The 20866-nt window shown below is 38.9% G+C and overlaps 1 protein-coding gene across 2 annotated transcripts in view; it reads right to left on the reverse strand.

Moving 5' to 3' along the window:
• Positions 1-20866, reverse strand: part of SHANK2 (SH3 and multiple ankyrin repeat domains 2) — a 255841-nt gene that overhangs the window by 135662 nt on the left and 99313 nt on the right. The gene's annotated exons all lie outside the window — the stretch shown is intronic.

Raw genomic sequence — 20866 nt, forward strand, 5'->3', positions numbered from 1 at the left:
AATAAGTGCGGCTGAAGGACGCCTGAAAACCTGGAGCAATTACGCATGCCATTAGAGGAACAGAATATGATTCAGCCCAGCTATTAGAAATGTGCCACAGCTATCATTTCTATATTTTGTTGCAGTGTTCTAAAAACAATACTGCTTTATATATTTTTTTTAAACCCACTCTTTTGCTGCTTATGAGAGGGACAAAAAAAAAAACCCAGAAAATGCAGTGAAAATACTTCTCACGTAACAAGCACACAATGAAGTCAGACAGTAAATGTTGCAAAACACAAACAGAGGTGATGCCACACATTTGTTTTGCCATGAAAATCCACAGGACCTGAAAACTTCTCTCTGGTCAAAGAGACTTCACTTGAGTCATTTTGATGAGTAATAAGCCAGTGAAAGCTTTGATTTGCATTAAAGGGCTAATGAGCCTTAAAACAATTGATGTGAATATAATTTCTGATCAATACAATAGCAGACATCTATGTGCAACCACAGCACACAGCTCAGGCACAGCTGGGTCTCTACTGATCATAGAGCTACAGGATCATGGAATCATTACAGTTGGAAAGGCCCTCTGAGATCACTGAGTAAAACTGTTATCCCAGCACTGCCAAGGCCACCACTAAGCCATGTCTGTCCCCAGGTGCCACATCCACGTGGCTGTTAAATATCTCGGGCTCCACCAATGCCTGGAAACTCTTCCCATGAATAAATTCTTCCTAATATCCAAACTGAACCTACCCTGGCGCTACTTGAGGCTGTTTCTTCTTGTCCTGTCCCTGTTCCCTGGGAGCAGATCCTGATCCCACCTGGCTGGCCCCTCCTGTGGGGGCCAGAAGGTCCCCGTGGAGCCTCCTTTTCCCCAGCTTGAACCATCCCCCCCTCACCAAGCTCCTTCAGGCACTTCTGATACTCCAGACCTTTCCCAAGCCCCATTCCCACTGCTTTGGACTCAACCTCACATCCCACAGGAAAATTTCAAAAGCTGTGGAACAGGGACTGTGCTAGTGATTCTGAACAAATGTTTTTAGAGTTATTTCAGACTATCTGAACTTGGTGTTACCACCCTGTTATTTTTCCAGTCCCCCTTACTTTTGAAGAATGAGCCGATAAAACACTGAAAAAACCACAGCTTTCAAATTCTAATGACAATTTTGTCAAATTCTGCTTGACTGTGTCACATTTTGCAGAAAATGTCTCCCAAGTGGTTGGCATTCCATATAAAAAAAGGAGGTGGCTGAATGAACAGTGCTGTTCCAAAGTCTGGAGCACACACTGGAGATGGGCTGTCTGTGCTACCTGTGTGTACACCAGCCATGGGCAACCCCCGTGCCAAATCTACTTGAAATTAATGCAATTTCTGCCAACAGACATTGCAATTAGACCTCAAACAGGAGAAACTGAGGAGGAGGAAACACACTTGTGCAGGAAAAGGCCTCTCAAATGATTAATGTGGTATTTCTAGACTGCAGCTGAGCACTCTCCATCTATACTGGGAACATCTACTAAAGGAAGCACTCAGGAGTCTGAGAACTGGAGGTTTTACCTGCCTGGGGCTCTCCTTGCTGAAACCAAGCTACCACTGGAAATAAAGTCTAATTAATTAGATTCAAATTCATAGACTGTAAAAACCAAAACAAGGCAGGCAAAAAGCAGAGGAGACATAAGTAGACATTAAGAACACTAAAAGATCATACTAAAAATCAGCCTGAAATATATATATATATATATATAATATATTATCCTTTCTGTTAGCTTCTGGTTTGTTAGTTCTTACAATTTCACCTAATGCCTTTTCTTCATCTGCTGAAGTCTTCACAAAAAGGAGCAGAAAGTAGGTCTTCCTTTTCAAATCTGACAATCTTTTATCTACACCTCAAGCCAGGCCCTTTCAAGTTTCATTTTTCACCACTTAGTTGACTCTAGATTAAGGATTTATTTTAAATGTGACAGTAACATTGTTTTCAAAGTTAAGATTTTTGAGTTCTTCTATGACAGAAACTGAAGAAGTTTTATTTATAATACACTTTGAAACTCTCATGAATGGATCACTAGAAAATTAGATGGCTTTTAATTGTGCACTGCTTAAATTGAAGGGTGGTTTGTCTTGTTTTCCCCCAAATCCAGTGAAGGTTTAAAAAACCTAGTATATTACACATTTTTTGAATAATATCCGAACATGCACTTGTAGCAATGCAAGTGTTACAAAAATTAATCAAAATTCAAATCATGCAATTAGGATGAAATTGCCTAAATAGAATTGAAAATCAACCCTGAAATGGATCACATAAAAGACCAGATTATTGCTGAGGGTCAACATTCATGAAATTTCTCCTCAGAAAAGCTTTGCAATTCAGAGAATGAGGTACCTGAGGCACAGGGAGTGCAAACAGCCTCCCAGAGACCACAGCAAACACCGAAGGCAGGCAATAAACCTGGATTAAAGTCATGCAGCTGAAAAAGCACCTGAGCTTTAAGCTTGTAAATTCAATGATAAAAATGTACATTTGTTTGATTGTTACAGAAATGTCAAAACCCATTTCCAAGGTGCCCAAAGGTTACAAAAGCAGGAATGGCAAAATAAACTTGTAATTTCTAGATGTTTTCCGCAAGCCTAAATTACTAATTCTTGGAAGCAAGCGGTGATATGGAAATGGATTCTCCTAAGACTGACATATTCCTGAAACTCCACTATGTGCCCAGCTTAATGCCTATAAACTAATAAGAAAAAAGGAATCATGCTGCATCTTTGTACTTATGAGATTTGTAAAATGTTATAACTGAAGAAATCAAATAGTCTGGGTGCTATTTAAAGAGAAATTATGTAAAAAGCTTGAACTTCTCAACTGACATACAAAACCTCCCAAAATCACTCTCAAACTTGCAAAGTGAAATTGTAAAAATACAGCCTTGACCTGATAGAAGCTTTTATATTGTGGACTTTGTGACCTCTCAGATTTGAATGGAAAAAGGTAAATAAAGAGAAGTGGGAGAGATTTTTAATTTGAGAATTTTTGTTTTGCAAAAAAAAAAACAAAACCAAAAAGTGTCTCAAAGATGGGATGCACTTAATTGAGATCTCTACTTAGCAGGTTTATTCCTTTCTAAAAATGTAATTGAGTGTATTAAGCCCACCTGGATTAGCCATCTCTCTGTGCTTGATAATCACATTCCCACCTTCTCCTCCTGCTCCCTCTCCTTTATCTCCTTCTCACATATAAATTGCATCTCAGCATATCCAAACTTAATCCACAAAGAGGCCATGCAAATCTAATCCTCCAAATATATCATTAAAAAATCCCATTTCATTATTTACCCTAATCCTGCACACAGACAGCACAAGACATAATCACCTCCCAGTGACAATGACTTGCACAGCTTGAAGAGTTCTTTGGACACAGGAAGTTCCCACTGGTTAAACAATCACTCATGCATCACTGTCTAATTACTCTTCACAGGACTGCTAGGGCACCTCAATTTATTGTCGTACACCACCACCATTTCAGGAGAAAATGGACAAAACTGCTTTTAGATAATCTCCTTCCTCATCACATAACTTGAACTTGACAACTTGTCACCTCAAGAACATCATAATGTCAAAATTTTAAGATGATATTGTTTAAAAGAAGAGGCCTCATCTAGAAGTGGGTAACAGGAATGTGGCAGATAAAGGTAGATTTGCTATTCACAGTGTGGGATTTAGAGTTAACTGCAGTTCTGCCAGCTTTAGATGTATTTTGATTTGCTTTGTTGGCCTGTAATCACAAAAATCAATTGCAATGTTGTGTGTTGACAGCAGCAGCCCAGCTCCACTGAGGTGTTTTCAGTACTGGGAATCAGGGTGCTCCTCCCAGAACCAAAATATGAATAACACTGATTTTTTGAAGATTTTTCTCCACAAAATGTCATAAACTGAAATACTGCTGGCACACATCAATTTCTAATCCTGTCTCTAGATACAAAACACTCAAAATAGGTAGGAACTAAAACAACCTGCCTTCCACCCAGGGGTATTATAGGTAAAACCATCAATCCATTTTAACAGTGTTTACTTTACTAAAAACACTTTAAAGATCTGAGGGGTTCTTTTTCCCCCAGATGTTGTGCTAAATGCCATCTGCTTTATTCCTGGAGGAATAAATGCCACGATACGTTTTGCATTGAGATAAAGCGAAGCAGGGTGGTCATTAGCCAAAAAAATCAGAGAAATGAAGAGTTTCCTGAATACATAATTAGGGATCTAATGAAATGGACTTCTTCAGCCAAAAAGTCAGGAGATTAGAAAGCAGAGAAAGGCAAAAAAAAAAAAAAAGGCTTCATCAGCTTTGGGGAAAGTACAAAATTTAGAGAGGAGAAAAGCACCCTCTAAATTATATAAATTGAATGTAATTTAAATGTATATTTTTGATTGATGAAAAATCCCAGAGGACACTTCCCAGGCCAAAGTCTCTCCTGTTTTATTTTGATTCTATTTTCAAAACTATACTTATGGATCTATTTTCTTTCCTTCCATTATCAGAGCTAAGAAATACTTTTCCAAACTAAACTTTGATCGAAATTTTGCTCACTGGAATTTTTGCTCCACTGCACAAATCAACATTTCAAGCTGCCCTCCTCTGTAAAGGCATTTACTAAAGACATTTTAGCAAACTACCACGCAGACCTAACTTTTGGCATTCTCAATATCCTGAAGCAGCAAGAACCACTTGGAATAAGCAACAGCAATTAGAGATGATGAGATCTCCTGTCATATCCACACATCAATCTGGAAGCAGAATTTAGCTCAAGATTTATTCAGCTCTGCATTCTGCAGCTGCAGCCACAGACACAACCTCAGAATGTGATTCCTCCCCTGATCACAAGCGAGGTTACAGACACTGGGAAGCCCAAAATGATGCCTTTGATCACCAGAGACGTCAAAGACACTCCCAAGATAATAGAAGGTGATTTTGTGTTATTTCTGCCCAGTCAAGCACAGCAGTGATAAGGTGATATCCCATTCCAATCTGTTTCATGGTTTCACCCAGTCAAAGCTTGTGTCACTTTCTTCCACACTTTTTTAAAGGATTTCTGCAGCAGCTCTTCATTTGCAGAGTTATTTGCCCACTGCACAACATCCTGCATGGCCATTAAGTAGCTATTAGAGTTGTGTACTTTACTTTGGCATTTATGTTGCACATAAAAAGATTAAAGGACCATCAACCACTCTCTTTTCATTTAATTATTTCTACTCCACTGACTGTATTTCCAGTACATTATGCAAAGTGATGGAATCCTACTACATTTAAAAACATATTTATTGCTAGTGGACAAGACTATAAAAAAATAACACACAACTGTTTATTTTACACCACTACAATACAGATTTGCTCTGAGTGCTTCCCAGCACACAAGAGTTTTCTCTGATTATCTCTTCCATGATTTGTCACACATATACAATCTATAACTGGGTAAAACCCACAGAAGTCATCCACTCACACCTTCACACACAGAAGCTGTTGGAAACAACTGCAGCAGCAAAGTTCATGTGAATTCTCACTTTTACACCATCCCTCTGGTATAAGACATTTATTCAACATTTACTCAATTTCTCCCAGACATTCTTTGGCCTCATCCTCAGTGGCTCCTTGGAAATAGTTGTATTTTTGCCACATTTTCTCCAAAGACACAGGAGAAGGACAAGCCACAGTCACTGTCAAAAAATCCTGAATGTTATCAAAATCTCCCTTCAACCTGCCCATACTTGAGCCCCTGTGTGTCCACTAACACTGTTAGAGCACCTTAAGCAGCTTATCAGAGCTTTTTGCCTCTGACACCTTCTGTGTTTCAGGAAAACAAGCAACTCCCTTGGCTTTATTTTTAAAAAAGTGTCTCCGAGTGCACTCCATTCACACAAGGGGGAGTGATCGTAGGCTCCTTGAAAGGGGCTGGGAGTGAAGCAAACAGGAGGGAAGAAGGCAACAGGAGTTATATTTAACAGGTTTAGAACTCACACTCTTCTACACCAATAAAGCTCTGCCTTTTTTATTTTAAATGAACGTATTTTTGTGCTATTACTTTTCAAATAGTTTGCATGTCACAGTTGAGACACCCATGATACACAGAGTATCACCACACAATTTCAGAAAGCATCAACCCACCCAGAGTAACACCTCACCACAGCAGAAGGCTCCAGGTCGGGCCCATCCAGAGTAACATCCTCTCACCTGAGAAGGCTGCAGGGGTCTGCCCTTCCTGTTCCTTAGCCTCAACCTTTCATCCCCTCCTGTTGATGCCCTGCCCCTGTGTGCCCTCTGCTCCCTTTGGGGTTGCTCAGTGCCCCTGGGCACTCCCTGGCTCATTGCTGTCAGTGCTGCTCACCTGCTGCTCACAGCTGCAGCCAATTTAGGGATGAAAACTCAGCCCAGCCCCACTCCCAATCACCACAAACTGTGTGCCTAAATTTGCACACTGCTGGGGCAACAAATCTGTCCTGTAGGTAAGATAAAAAACCAGCATCTGTTCCCTGCCATGACAAACGAGAGAACTGAATCAATGGGAGGTCTCTTATACTGCTGACAAGGAGCATCATGGATACAAATCCAAGGGAAAGGGAAACAGGCAGCTGACACCATTGCCAAAGGATTCAACTTCTTTGGGAAGAGTGCAAGAGGAGATTTTTAACAGCACAGGCCATTTATTGAGTGAGAACAGTGATTCCTGTTCTAAGGATCATCCTATAAGGAATTCAGATGAAAACACTGGGTAATGTGTGAGTGACAGATCCTTCCTGTTGTGTGAGAAGCAAGAAAATAAAAAAAGAAAAAGAACCAAAACAAGCTCTAGACATACAGACAATCATTTGGGAGAAGTCTGCAAGAAGAACTTTTCTCAAATACATTTAGAAAGTTATTATCACGATTTTACAGAACAGCTACAGATAGGAAAAATAAAGTGTCAATAGCTTGGAGGACTCTAAATAAAAATGCAAGCCATCCTGACTTTGGTTGACATGGAAATGTTTAATAAACACTTTATTGCATTCACATCCCATCTCTGATAGTCACGCTGTATCTTCTTTGGTTTAAGAGGACTGCCACCTACTGAATTACCCTCACCTTCAGCTGGTTTTAGGAAAGAGATCAATATTACCTTCAAATCAAGAGAATTTGGATGGCAGCTTTTATGTTTTTCTATGTAAAAATATAAAAAGGTATCTTAATATGTAAGGATTAGAGTGCTGGACACATTCTTCTTTGCTGCAGAAGTTGTTTTGGTTTTAACCTGGAAATCCTTGCTGGTATCTGATGAATGGTTGCTTTCAGTTTTAAGTGTTTTCAAGGTATGATTTTATCTGGAATATTTCCAAGTGATTGACCATCATCTGTAAGGAGTGTGGAAAAAAACCCCACAAATGACAGATTCCTAGATCTGCATTCATACACAATCCAAAAATTTCCACAAATATTACCTAGAAAAGTATTGCAAAATGTTTACACATAATAGAATTCAAGAGAAACCCCACTGCTCAGAAAGTACAAAAAAATACAGAAAAAGTTTCCTTCCCCACCATCTCCTGCTGCCTGGGCATGTCCTTTCTTAGGTTTTTATACCCAGGCAGAAATAAGAGTGAACTGAAACGAGGCTGAGCACAAATGAAATGTTAGAGATGATTTTTTCCCTAAATTCTATACCCAAAGATGCCATCTAGTGACCACCTCCTGAATGCAGGGCCAGCTCCCGAAAACGCAGCTCAGAGCCCACGTTACACACCAGCTGAGGGGCATGTCCATCGCTGTGTGCGTGAGAGAAGCAGAAGGGTGACATCCTTAGCCAGGGGGGTTTTATTCACGGACATTCCTTTGTCACTGTCACATTTTCTGGAAAAATCCCCTTGCCCAAGATTCTTCTCCTGGGAAGCTGAGAAACCTCAGAGAAAAATGAAAATAATAATTATCTGATTGCTTCTAGTGTGCTTTGCTGCTTTGGAATGTGGTTTGGAGATTGTTTGTCCAGCATGTGAATTGTTTTTACTTGATGACAATCACCATCCAGCTGTGTTGGGAACTCTGAGGAGTCAGCCATGAGTTTTTAAGTAGTTCAACCTTCTGTCTGTATCCTTTCTCTATTCTTTAGTATAGATTAGTACAGCATTCTTTAATATAATATAATATCATAAAATATTAAATTAGCCTTCTAAGAACATGGAGTCAGATTCACTAATTCGTCATCCCACATCTGTCACTCCTTGCGTGCTCCAATCTCTCCATTCCGGCTGTCCCAAGAACATTTCTGGCAGACTCTGTGTGCATCCCCAAACAGCACAACACAGACATTCACTGTTCCCCACCATTTCCTAGCCAGGGAAGGTCCTGTCTGCTCTTGCTACCCATACATATTAATTTTGATTTACTTGGAAAAAAGTTATTTTTGGCTGGCAGACGACAGGATCAGAGCACAGGCTCTGGCAGCACTCAGAACAAGGCTGGGAGAGAAGGATGCTAATCCTGAATTTTGGTGAGCCAGGAATGTGGGACCAAGTCAAAGAAAAACACCTCACTAGGGACGGCTCTCTGGAAAATTTGAGCCCAGTCTGACAGCCAAGAGAAACTCCTCCAAAGCCCTGGCACCCTTGATGATATTGGCTGTTAGGAAATGTAGGAAAAGCTTTTGCACAGTAACAGGTGCAGGGTGGTGACCTTATCCTGAATTTAAACAAGGCCCACACAAGAGCTGTACACACACAGAGCATCCAGACATCAAATCAGAGAGTGAGATTCAAGTTTGGGTTGTATCTTTTTAAAATTCTGCTGCTGTAGGGCAGGGTAATTGATTTTCCGTAAGGAAAAAGGTGCAATCAGCACGTTCAGGATGTAGGAAGGCTTTTGAATATTGATACCCCAGATAAAGATACCAGGGCAGTCCAATTTATTGAGCTTCCAAACAGATGCTTGGGGTTTTAGGATACTAATGGAATGAATTGATTTGTGTAACACAATATATTAACTTCAAGAAACCCTGACTTAAACATTGTCATCAAACCATTAGATGGCTCATCAAATGCATTTAATCAAAATTCAGAATATGTTCTTGTTTCTGAGATGCTGAAAAACATTAAGCACCAGGTCATGTATTATGCACATTTGGAAGATGGTCTATAGGGTATCTTTTACTTTTTTTGCTTTAGAATAGCTCAGCAAGAAAATCAGGGGAAAAACCAACAAGGAAGAGAAAAATCAATACAAATCATTGGTGTTTTCATATTCATGTGAAAGTCTGATCATGTAAGCAAAATTAATATTGCAAAATAAGTTAAAACCTGATTTAGGGCATCAAAAATTAATGCTTCAAATATACATGGTAAGTACACACATCACAGGAGGAAAAACACAATATTGTATACTGCAGGTTTCAGAAAAAAACCTTTTAAATGTATCTCTGCAAGACCAAGACTTTCCTCAAAAAAACCCCAAAAAATAAAAACAAACAAAAAACCCTTTAAAAACAGTGTACCTTTAAAATTAAACCTGTAAAAGTATCTTCTATCAGCAGTGATGCAATTTTAAGTGTCCTAATGCTTTGAAGCAGCCACATTTCAACAAAAATGCAGAAAATAGCCCCAGAAAAACAACCAGTTTCCAGGAGATCATTGGTCTCTTACATTTATGAATAGCAATAATGTTATATCATAACTCTTCATATGTGTTTGGGAAAACATTAAACTCTCACATATTTTAGGGGGTGAGTGAAATGGGTTCCTTATTTTCATGCTCCTTCAAGCAACATATTTGCAACCTTTACTTTAAAGCTTGACTACAGGAGACTAAATGGACAAATTTAATTTACTCTAAAGGTATGAAGTTAGAATAGATTAAAAAAAAAAAAAGAGAGAGAATGACAGGGATTGTAGCAGTTTAAATTCACACCTGCAGTTCAAACTACTTTTCAAGCCAATCACAACCTTTTAGTGACCCAACACTCTTGGTCATCCCAGTCTGTGTCTGCCAAACCTGATAGGGCTGGGTGTGGGCATGCCAGCCTGGGAATTAAATAATATTCAGGCATTAATCACTTCAAGCTGATTGATTTCCATTCAAAACTTTCTGTTGTTGTGGTCAGTGTGGTTTCTCTGTGCTTTGAAGTGAGAGCTGACAATCAAACCATAAATCTGCTCCTTAGTGACAGGCTGCAAACTCCAGAGTCTGCACTATAAAAGGATTTTTCAGAGTTAAGTTCTGGTTTAAAACACAAAACAACCACTGTTCCCCAAATGCTTTCCAGAACAGGATTCCAGCCATCAGGGATAAGTGGTATTTGAAGCATACCCATTTCAGTGCCCGAGTAATCTGTTTGAGCCATCTGAAACAGGAGGATTATTAAGGGAAAATCCTTGTCAGGGTGAATCCTGTTAGGAAGCCCAGATCCTGTTCCCTGTGTGCATGGCAGTACCTGTGATCCTGCTGCCAACTATTTTCCTTCTATTCTACCAACATCTTGGACTATTGGAGGCTTTTTCAAGCTTGTCCCTCATAAATGACACGACAACTTGAAATTTATCCCTGCTTATAGTTGTACTGGAAAACACTGGGAGAATCCCAAAATTACATGTGCTTAATGACATATGAAACACTTCATCAATATTGTTTCCATATAACACAACCTAAGAAACTGGACAGTGTTTTTTAAGGAAAATTCTTAATAACGTTTGATTCTGAGCAGATCTGATGGTAGATTTTACATGTTGCCTTATTTGTAACTCGGGTCAATCCAAAAGAAGGATAATCAAGTATTTACTGATTCTTTACCTTTAAAGATTCAGTAATACATCTTAAATTGGATCAAAACAGCCTTGCAAGAACTTTCTGAAGTGCTTGGCTGATTAACTTAAGTATTTCCACTTAACTTTTAAATGTGATGAGTTGCAGCATCCTCCAAAGTAAGGTCAGCACTTCAAAAAATTCTAAATATTTAGTTTTGAACAAGAATATTTATGATACATTTCAGTCTTCCAGTTCTATCAACAGGGTGTTGATCGAAAACCTCACTGACTCTCCAAATACAGGAACGAGGGTGTAGTTCAACTCATTAGAGTTCAACTGAAGGATTTTTTATATTCAGAACTGAACACTAAAACATCTATCAAAATGAATACTTAAAAACATCTTGGTAGAGGTAAAGCTTCTCATTAAATAATCAGTATCACCTGCATTTATTAGCCTGCTAATAAGACACATGCTAATAAACTCAACACCTGTTTAATGAGGAAAAGTTCAGTAATATTTAACAGTTCTCTTTCTCAGACACAGAATGATTAAATGCAAGTTTGGGTTCAAGGTTACTTAGACTTTAGACACAGCAGTCACTGTTTTAGGAACAATTTGTGGAGATTTTTGCACACAGGCTAACCTCAAAAAATTTAAACATTTATATCATTATGTTATGGTACGTATATTATATTATATTATATTATATTATATTATATTATATTATATTATATTATATTATATTATATTATATTATATTATATTATATTATATTATATTATATTATATCGTATAATCACAATAGAAAATATATAATACATATGTATAATTTTATCATATGTATATTATATATATATTATAATATATATTTTTATATAGTTATATATATAAATTTTTTTTCCCCCAGGTCAGTGGCAGCATTAAAAGCAAGGTTGAAAGCACAGAAAGAGAGAAGCTGGAGGTGGTGGCACAGCCAAGCTCCAGCAGCACCTGCAGCCCCTCTGTCCCCAGGTGTGTGCTCCTCCCTGCTGATCAGGCTCACAGACCCTTCCCACCCCAAGGCACTCATAACTCTTGGCAAGGTCTGGGGCTGAATGGGCTGTCTGTCCTTCCCAGCACTGAGCAATCTGCTCTGGGGGAGTGAGCACCTGAGGACAGCCACTCCTATGAATAGCAGAATTTCCTCCCTGTGCTGCAGCAGCAGCATCCCACTGCTGGGCTGCTCAGGAAACACAAAAAGTGCATTATCCACCAGGGCAATGATGTATCACCCCTCTGAAAAGCATTTCCACCTCCCTGCTCTCCTTGCCCCCAATAAACAAGACATCTGGAGGAAAATAATAGTTTCCTTTTTCATCTGTCCACCTGCTGCCCAGAATACAGGTAATGTTTCACCAGCTCACCCGGAAAATGGGAATTCATTTATAAGCAAAGCATTAAAACCAGTGAGGAAGACTAATATAAGGGGTTCAAGAGTCCATTTGAAAACAAACTACACCCTTAAGATTTCTTTGCTAAAAAGGAAACAAGATTCTTTAATTTGCTTTTCTCCGGGGCAAGCTCTTAGCAAAAATTGGTAACATTAGAAACATCCTCTGCTCCTTCAAATGAAGCAATTCTGGCATTATTTCTTCTGACAATCTTTTGTTTGCTGCAGGTAGCTGCGTCTTATCCTTGGGCATAAAATCTTAGCATGAAAACTTGGGGATTTTGGGAAGGTGTCTTGAATTTTCCTATCTATATTTGCATTTTTCTCTCAAACAGTGGCCCAGGGCCTCAAAGTCTCCTATGAGATCAGTCCAAAGGAGAGATTTGATCCTGGCAACATGAAAGAAAAAGTGTAATCTATAAAGATTTACAGTCAGGAATGTAACTATTTTCATTCTTTTTAAAGTCTTGACTAACAAATGTTAATATAACTTTTAAAAAATAACTTTATAACTTACCTGACAAACAATATTTGATATAAAGACATGTTATATTTCATTTCCTCAAACTACTAATGTGTTTGTTATACAGGGTACCCAATACAATTACTTTCATTATTTTCAGGAGAGCAGCCAAAATACAGAACTATTTTCAATGTCTCTCTAGACAGCACTAAACTAATTCTTGATGTGTGCAAAACATAACTGCAAGCATGGAACAAAGACTTAGTGATTGTTGTATAATTAGAGTTGAACCCTTGGCTATAAAAAAAAAAAAGACCCAAACCAATACATTGAAGTGCTTTTTGCTTGTAAGTATGCACAAAATCAGTTTGACTTTTACAGCCACATTTTATATTTGTGAATTTTGGACTGACTGGAGGGTTGAGAAAGTTGATGGACATTTTCCATTTCAATTCAGAAAGCAAAGCCCAAGTTTCAGACTCATCTACAAACACAAACACACTTTTGTATGTAAATAACATAACCAAGTTACACCACCATTTAAAATTCAATCCATTTTGTGAGTTCACAATTGGGAACATTCACTCAGGTCTGTCTGTTTTACCTGGAGACCAAGAATCTATTTCTGACCCCAGAGTATCCTTTTAGTAGTGATCTATAACAAAATGAGCTGAGCTCTCCAGCAAGGGAGGGAAGCAGAAAGCAGAGCCATGATTCCAGAACAGAATATGGATTATCTGATAGCTGCTCTGTTCAGGCATCATTTTCCTGATCACCTCCAGCACTGCCATTACTTTAAGCAGTTGCTCCATCATCTTCCTTAAATTAAGAAGAATTTGATCTCAGTTAACTGGGGAGAGTTTCAAAGAGTTTTCAGCCTCTGTTGTCAGGCCTTTTATCTGAGCCATTAAAAATCAGAAGGGGAAAAAAGCCCCAATGTGTCATTTAGTGCAGCAGAAAAAGATGACTTCTCAACACTTTTGGAATATGTACAGATCTAAGGCTTGCCTTGCTTTTTTTTTTTTTTTCAAAGTTACTTTTAAAAGTGTGAGGTCATTCAAAATGTAATGAGTTAGATTAATTAGGCCATTATATTTAATTCTGATAGACAGCCAGAATGATTTGAACAGAAGTTGTGTTCTGATATAAATAATATTTACACAGGTGCATCAGAGAATCCTGGTTAAACAGAATTTCAGAGGGAAAAAATGGATGTTAAATCAAAGTAAAAGCTATTGCTACTGTCATTTAAGATACTTAGAGAAAGCAAAAAGATCAACTATAGTTGATCATAGGCTCATAAGATACTACAAAGTATCACTAATTAAAAAAAAAAAAATAAAAACAAAAAAAAAACCAAAAACCCCAAAAACCTATTAGTGTAGAGATGCTATAATTAAAATATATATTCTTTGTGAAATTTGAAAAGCTCCAGAATTCCAGGACGTAAAAGCTCCAGATTTCTGTCTACTAACAGTCATTAAGATCTGCCAGGTTTGTTAAAATTTGAGAGGCTCAAAACAGATATGAATGGCTTGAAAAAAACATGTTATAGGAGTAGTTTCCACAAGAACAACTGGGAATCAAAAATTAGATATTACTCCTAGGTTTTTAGCATGTTGCAGAACAGGGCTGCTCAAATTCTGCCACAAGCTGAAGTATTCTCTCTTAAACCAATAATTGAGCTTAAATTCCCCAGGAGGCTCCATCATTTCATAAATCATTCACTTCGTAGCTTTAACTTTTTGGTGCTTCTGCAGTAATTTGTAACATTAGACATCTCTGATGTCTCTATCTGCTCTCAACTTGAAAATATTCCATGGGCTGTGATTTTGAACAGAAAATGGGAATGCATCACTGGAAGTAAAAGGAATAAACCATCATAGTAACTCCTTTCCTGAGACATCCCTCAGAGTTTGCACTTCTTTGATCCTCTGTGGTGTGACAGATGATTTCTTGAGGAAAAAAAAGTGCAGAAAGAACCAGAAGAGGAAAAACTCCCCACCTGCATGTCCGATTTCACACAGCAGCAATCCCAGATGTACTGGAAATGTTGAGTTTCCTACCATGTAACTCTCATTTTATATTGCGATGCATTTTATTTTTAGCCTATTTCAATGCTTTGGAGAGTTGTGCTGCTCCCTTCCAGCTGATTAGAGTTATTCCTAAGTGGCTCTTAGCAAGCATGGAAATGGGAGTGAAAGGGATGAAGTACATGTCACCTGAGCAGCCCAGACAGTAAAATAATATGAATTAAAAATTCCTTATTCAGAGATAATTATGCAGACAGGCTTACATTCTCTACAAGCTCTAGACATGGGCTTGCTTTTTTTTTTTTTTAATTTGAATAATTTTGTTTGATGCTTTCGTTTTATACTGCTCTCAAAACCTTGGCAAATGATGAAATTATTATCATGGAATCCTTTCTTTTACTCTTCCTTCAAACCAGACCTGCATCATTATTTGAGAAATGGGTCGACTCAGTGTTCCCAAGGATTTCTAACAAATACTCCTGTTAGAGTAGGAAATCTCTATTGCTTCTTGCTCAGAAGATGAAGACTAAAAGAAGAAAAGGCTTTTGAAGGCACCTTTGGCCAGGGAGCACGCCCTGCAGGTTGAGTGGGAAGCAGATGGCTCCCCCCCATAGGCAGCCTGCAGATAAAAACAGCTCTCCAGTCACCTCTGCCTCCCCCTTCCCTTTATTATTGAGTGATGATTCATTCCAGAGCCTTTTCCCAAACTGCTGTTTGTCATCACTGGGAGCACAAATGCCTCGCTCAGCAAAGCTAAAGTGCAGAAACTTGCTGAGGTTCATTCTTTGAATTTCATCACTTGAGACAAAAAAGTGGGGTTGATTTACATCCTCAGCTACAGAGAGTTGTCAGAATTAGTTGATTATTACTGCACCAAGCTTTGTGGGCTGCCTTGCCAGCACCTCACATCTAGTTCTTTGCATAGATTTTTTTTCTTTTTTTTGGTTGCAGTATAGTTTTCCCACTGATTGATGGAGGAGAATGCATTTTAAGCAAAAATATGGTATATGGCATATTCCTGATCTTTCTAAAGGATAAATCAGAAACAGAGTATCTTTGTCTATGATCACTGTGTTGTCATCCATTCCCAATTTTTTTTAATGACAGATCTGTCCATGGGAAATATCATGTGGCAGAAAATCACTCCTCAAAAGATGAAATTGTTCAGAATCCCATAAGCCAGGTGGCTGGTTGTGCAAAACACAGAAGCAAGGCAGGAAAGAGTATTTCAGAGGTCAGAGCTTGGATGACATCCCTCAGAGCAGGAGGACTGACTGAACAGTCAGCTTGGGCTCTGGGTACCAGGGTTACAACGGGATAACTTTCAGAGCCTGACTGGGATTAAAAATTCAATATAATATAATACATATAATAAAAATTAATATAATAAACATAATATAATAAAAAGTGATATGATATGATATATGTTATGATATGATGTGATGTAATATAATGTAATATAATATAATATAATATAATATACATAATTAATATAATATATATAACATAATTAATATAATGTAAATAGGTGTAATATTCATCCCTTGAGCTTTAAACCCATTTGAAATGGCTGCCTTTGTATCTGCATCCCAGAAGAATTTTTCAACGACAAGTGAGGCAATCTTGCCTTTTCAATTTGATTTTAATTTGGCTTTATACTCTCTTGGCCATATTGAGTCCAGCCTGCACTGTTGAGTGAGAACTTATTTCCCAGCTTTCAGAATTCTTCTCTCCTTACACTACTGCCATGATGATGTTTGTGATTAACTTTCCCAACAAAAATATCTTTCCCTCACATATATAAATTTCTTTTATACTTCCTCTATTTAGTCCTTCCAGCTGCAGCAATATTTTGTCCTTAACTGCTGCTGCTCACACCAAACAGTTCAAGTTGCACAATAATTCTGTCACAGGTACACAGGCAACCTTCTACTCAAGGTGAAATCTTGTGGAAGGAGAATTTATCAAAAATTTTTATCAAAACCCTTGAGGTGCTCATTTGGTGAGATACCATCTCCTCTGTCTCATTGAAACCCACCTATTTCTAGTGGTTTCCAAAGTTATTTGTGTTTAGAATTTTTCAGAGTGCTAATAATCACCACAACATTTCTATTTATTCTTCAGTCGCCTTTCTGCCTAAAATTAGGCAGAATTGATCATAACAAACCAGGAATAATTTGTTAAACAGGATTTTGCTAATCTGGGTCATTTATAAAAGGTGGGCCATTTAGGCTGGATGAAAAGAGGGGTTTTATTTGCTTTTTTCCCCCTCCACTGCTGTGTTTAACACAGAATCATAGAGTCAATTACATGGGATAAGGCACTGGTTTTACATATGGATATCTATTATGTCTAGGCAGCAAATTTGGGAAAGCAAGACTCCTGTCCTTCTGGAAGGCCAGTACAGATGTCAGCTCCTCAATCCACAGTAAAGCATTTTTCCTTCTTGCAGGAAGGCAAATCCATTTTCTAGCAGCCTGGCTGGCTCGACTGCCTGGGAAGGTGTTGTGCTAATTATAAAAAGGGATGTTGGAAATGAGGAACAAATGTGGTTTTACTGAACGCACGGGGCGTTGAAAACTAAGAATGTGGAAAACAGAAAATTCTCTGCTTCAGAAACAGCAAAAGGATTCATTTTATTAACACAGCTTGGACTTGTTTGGTAACTTCTGGGATCGAGAGGGAATGCTGGACAAGGATTGCTGCAGTTTCTGCTTTTAACAGCTGTGTACAGTTACATAGGTAAAAAAGAAATTTCAAGGGAACTCTGCTATTCCTGGATAATCTGTCACTACGTTTTCAAGTTGCTGGAAACTCAGGAATAAGGGATACCAAACAAAAGCACAGGCACTGTGCTCAGGAAGGGACTGGAGGTGGCACTCAGCCTGGCTGACAGGATGGTCTCAGTGATCACTGAGGTCATAGAATCACACAGGATCACAGAATGACTGGGTTGGAAGAGACCAACCCATGCCCTGACACCTCAACTGAGCCACGGCACCAGGTGCCACATCCAGCCTTCTCCTAAACACATCCAGGGATGGTGACTCCACCACCTCCTGGGGCAGACCATTCCAGTACTTTATCACTCTTTCCATAAAAAACCTTTTCCTAACATCCAACCTTTATTTCCCTTGGTGCAGCTTGAGACTGTGTCCTCTGGTTCTGTCAGTGCTGCCTGGAGAAAGAGACCAACCCCACCTGAGCACAGCCACCTTTCAGGGAGCTGTAGAGAGTGATAAGGTCACCTCTGAGTCTCCTTTTCTCCAGGCTGAGCACCCCCAGCTCCCTCAGTGGTTCCTCACAGGGTTTGTGTTCCCAGCCCCTCTCCAGCCTCGTTGCCTCCTCTGGACACGCTCCAGCGTCTCAATGTCCTTCCCAACCTGAGGGCCCAGAACTGGACACAGCACTCCAGGTGTGGCCTCACCAGTGCAGAGTACAGGGGAAGAATGACCTCCCTGCTCCTGCTGGCCACACCATTCCTGATCCAGGCCTTTCCTGGCACAAATATCCCATGCCTCTGTGCCACCTTGGAGCTTAAAAGGCAGCGTGGAGCCTGGCAGAGCCTGCTGTGACACTAGAGGTCAGCACGGGCACAGCTCCATGGGCAGAGCAGAGCTGGGAATGTGCCCTGCCAGAGCTGCCCCCGGGACTGGCACAGATCTGATCCTGCCTGGAAAAAGGAGAGCTGCTCATGGTCACTGCAGCCACGTGCCTGCATCAGATCTAATCTGAAATAAACTCCCAGCACTCCTACAGCTACTAATAACATGTATCCCAAGGGCACAGGATAGAAAGAGGCACAAAGGAGGCCATGGAATGAAAACTCATCCTAAGAAAATATAAAAAATGAGGCTGGAACTCAAGGAAAGATGCACTGAGGAGGCCAAGAGTTGAAAGACAGCAAGAATCTCTCAGACATGCTGAGTCTGCCTTTATATCAGCATCATTGGTAAAATCTGGGAGTTCTCCAGGCACTTTAGGGAGGGAGGAACAATAAATGATAAAGTTGGAATGTAGCTAAAGATAACTTCCAGCCTGAAAATGAATATTTCACCTCAATTGTGGGCAATCAGATAGCCCTGAATTCTGAAGGATGTGGAGCATAAAATCACAAGTGTAATAGAAAGCATTTATGTAGTAAGTCTCTCAAGTTCATGTAATACCTTATGATGGAAGAAAAGCAAACAGAAACATATAAATTAAAGCAGGAGAAACATTTTTTCAACTTACCCAGAACATTTTAGAAAAAAAATTTAAAAAAACAAAAAAACCTTTAACATATTTCGGAATAGAAAGACATTTCAAAATGGAATTGGCTCATTTCTGAATAACACGAGATAACTGTCAATGCAGAAAGAGTAAATATGTGACATTTGTATTCTCTGTTTGAGAAGGTAAAATGCAAGATAAGATAATGTGCCAATCTCATCTGAGGGAATATTTCTACTCTCAGAATAATTCTGCAGAATGTTAAAAACTGGCTACAAAATGCCAAAAACTGGCACTTTTTAGAACAAGGTAGCACAAACGTCTTGTTTGTAAGAATTTATTAAAAGCAGAAAAAAGAATTTAGCAGACCACAATAATGATTTTCTTTTCTTTGTTGTTCTTTTTCCATTGGATCTTAAAATGTCAAGGGAACTTAAAACTGGAAAGCAGCAGGTCCTGTGCTGGTGCCATTAGAGGGCAAATGAGACAACCTGGATAACTGGGAGCCCATAGACCTGGCATTGACCCTAGCAAAATAATGGAGCAATTCCTACAAGTCTCAATTAATGGAGGATAAAAGAAAGGAAGTAGAATTAATGCCAGTCAATATGATTTTCTTTGGAAAACAGAACCTGCCAAGCTGGCATGGTATCTTTGAGGAGAACACAGGAACCAGGTGCTGTTCTGTCCTGCCCACTCCCAGAGAACAGTTGGGATTGCAATAAAGTTCCCTAAAAATGGAACTTTCCTTAGAAGGGAGATTATACATCAGCCTGACATGAAACACCTGCCCAGCAGTTTTACTGGGCCTGGAGTGTTTAATTGGAGTTTGTTTTTTCCAAGAACTATTCCTCTTTCCTTCACTCATGGCGTGCAAATGACAAGCCTCTATTAAACACAATTGTTCAAACTTAATGGCAAAGGGAAGCTGCTGGAAGAAATGTTCCTAAATCTTGTTGAGGGGAAAGAACTGTTGCTGTGGTGCTGGTATGGAAAAAGCTGAGTCTGAGCTTCATTTCCTCCACATTTAAATGATCTACTTTCTAAACCATTATCATAAGAAGTTCTGCTGCTTTGCAAAGACCACGATGCAAATTCTTGCAAGAGGCACAAGTTTGTGATGTTTCTCAGCTGATGTTCTTTCAGCAATCCCAACAGACCTAATTTAATTTCTAATCATTTCACCATGCCTAACACATTTTTCTAAATTACTTCTTCATTTTTACTCAGAGGGAATACTGGCTGATTTTTGCTTATAAAGCTTTTCCCTTTCATTCCCATTGTTTCCTATGCAGAGGGAATGCACAGAGCAATTCTGTGATCAGCTGCTTTCACTCCATGCCATATTTCAATAATAATATGGCACATACTGTGCATTCCATATATTTCATTTCCCTCCCAGCTCCAGCCTCTATCACATTACTCACAGAAGCACTGAACCTCATTCTGGGTGCAGGACATTTTTTGAGACAGCCCAGCAAAATATGGGAGTACACAAGTTCACTGCCAGAGTAAATGTGTCCCTTTTGTTCCTATTTAATTACATTTTCATCCTTTTTAGAGTAGAAGAATGGCATATTTAAAGCCTTAAGCTATGTTAACATTAATATTCCCACTGTACCATAAGCAAACAGGAAAACAATCAGAAAGAAGGCAATAGTTATAAATTACAGTAAATGTCTGGTGCTTTGCCAGACACATGGCATAAGTCTTCATAATTTCATGTCAGAAAATTTGTAACATGCTTCTGTTTATATTCTTTTCTTGCTTCCAGCTTTCATAATCCTTTTGTTCCTCTTGTGACAATTCTTTTCTTAATTTTTGTGTTCCTTTGAATGATCAAAGACATTCTTGCTCGAAAAACAGTCATCATCTATTAAGACAATCCTGTCACATACTGAATTTACCTCCTGAAGAAATTCTCAAGGAAGTCTTTAAGGATTTGTAACAAACACTTTTGGTTACTCTCTCTTCAAAACCACTAAAAAGA

This window comes from Ammospiza caudacuta, chromosome 6 (genome assembly GCF_027887145.1).
Source record: "Ammospiza caudacuta isolate bAmmCau1 chromosome 6, bAmmCau1.pri, whole genome shotgun sequence".
NCBI lineage: Eukaryota > Metazoa > Chordata > Aves > Passeriformes > Passerellidae > Ammospiza > Ammospiza caudacuta.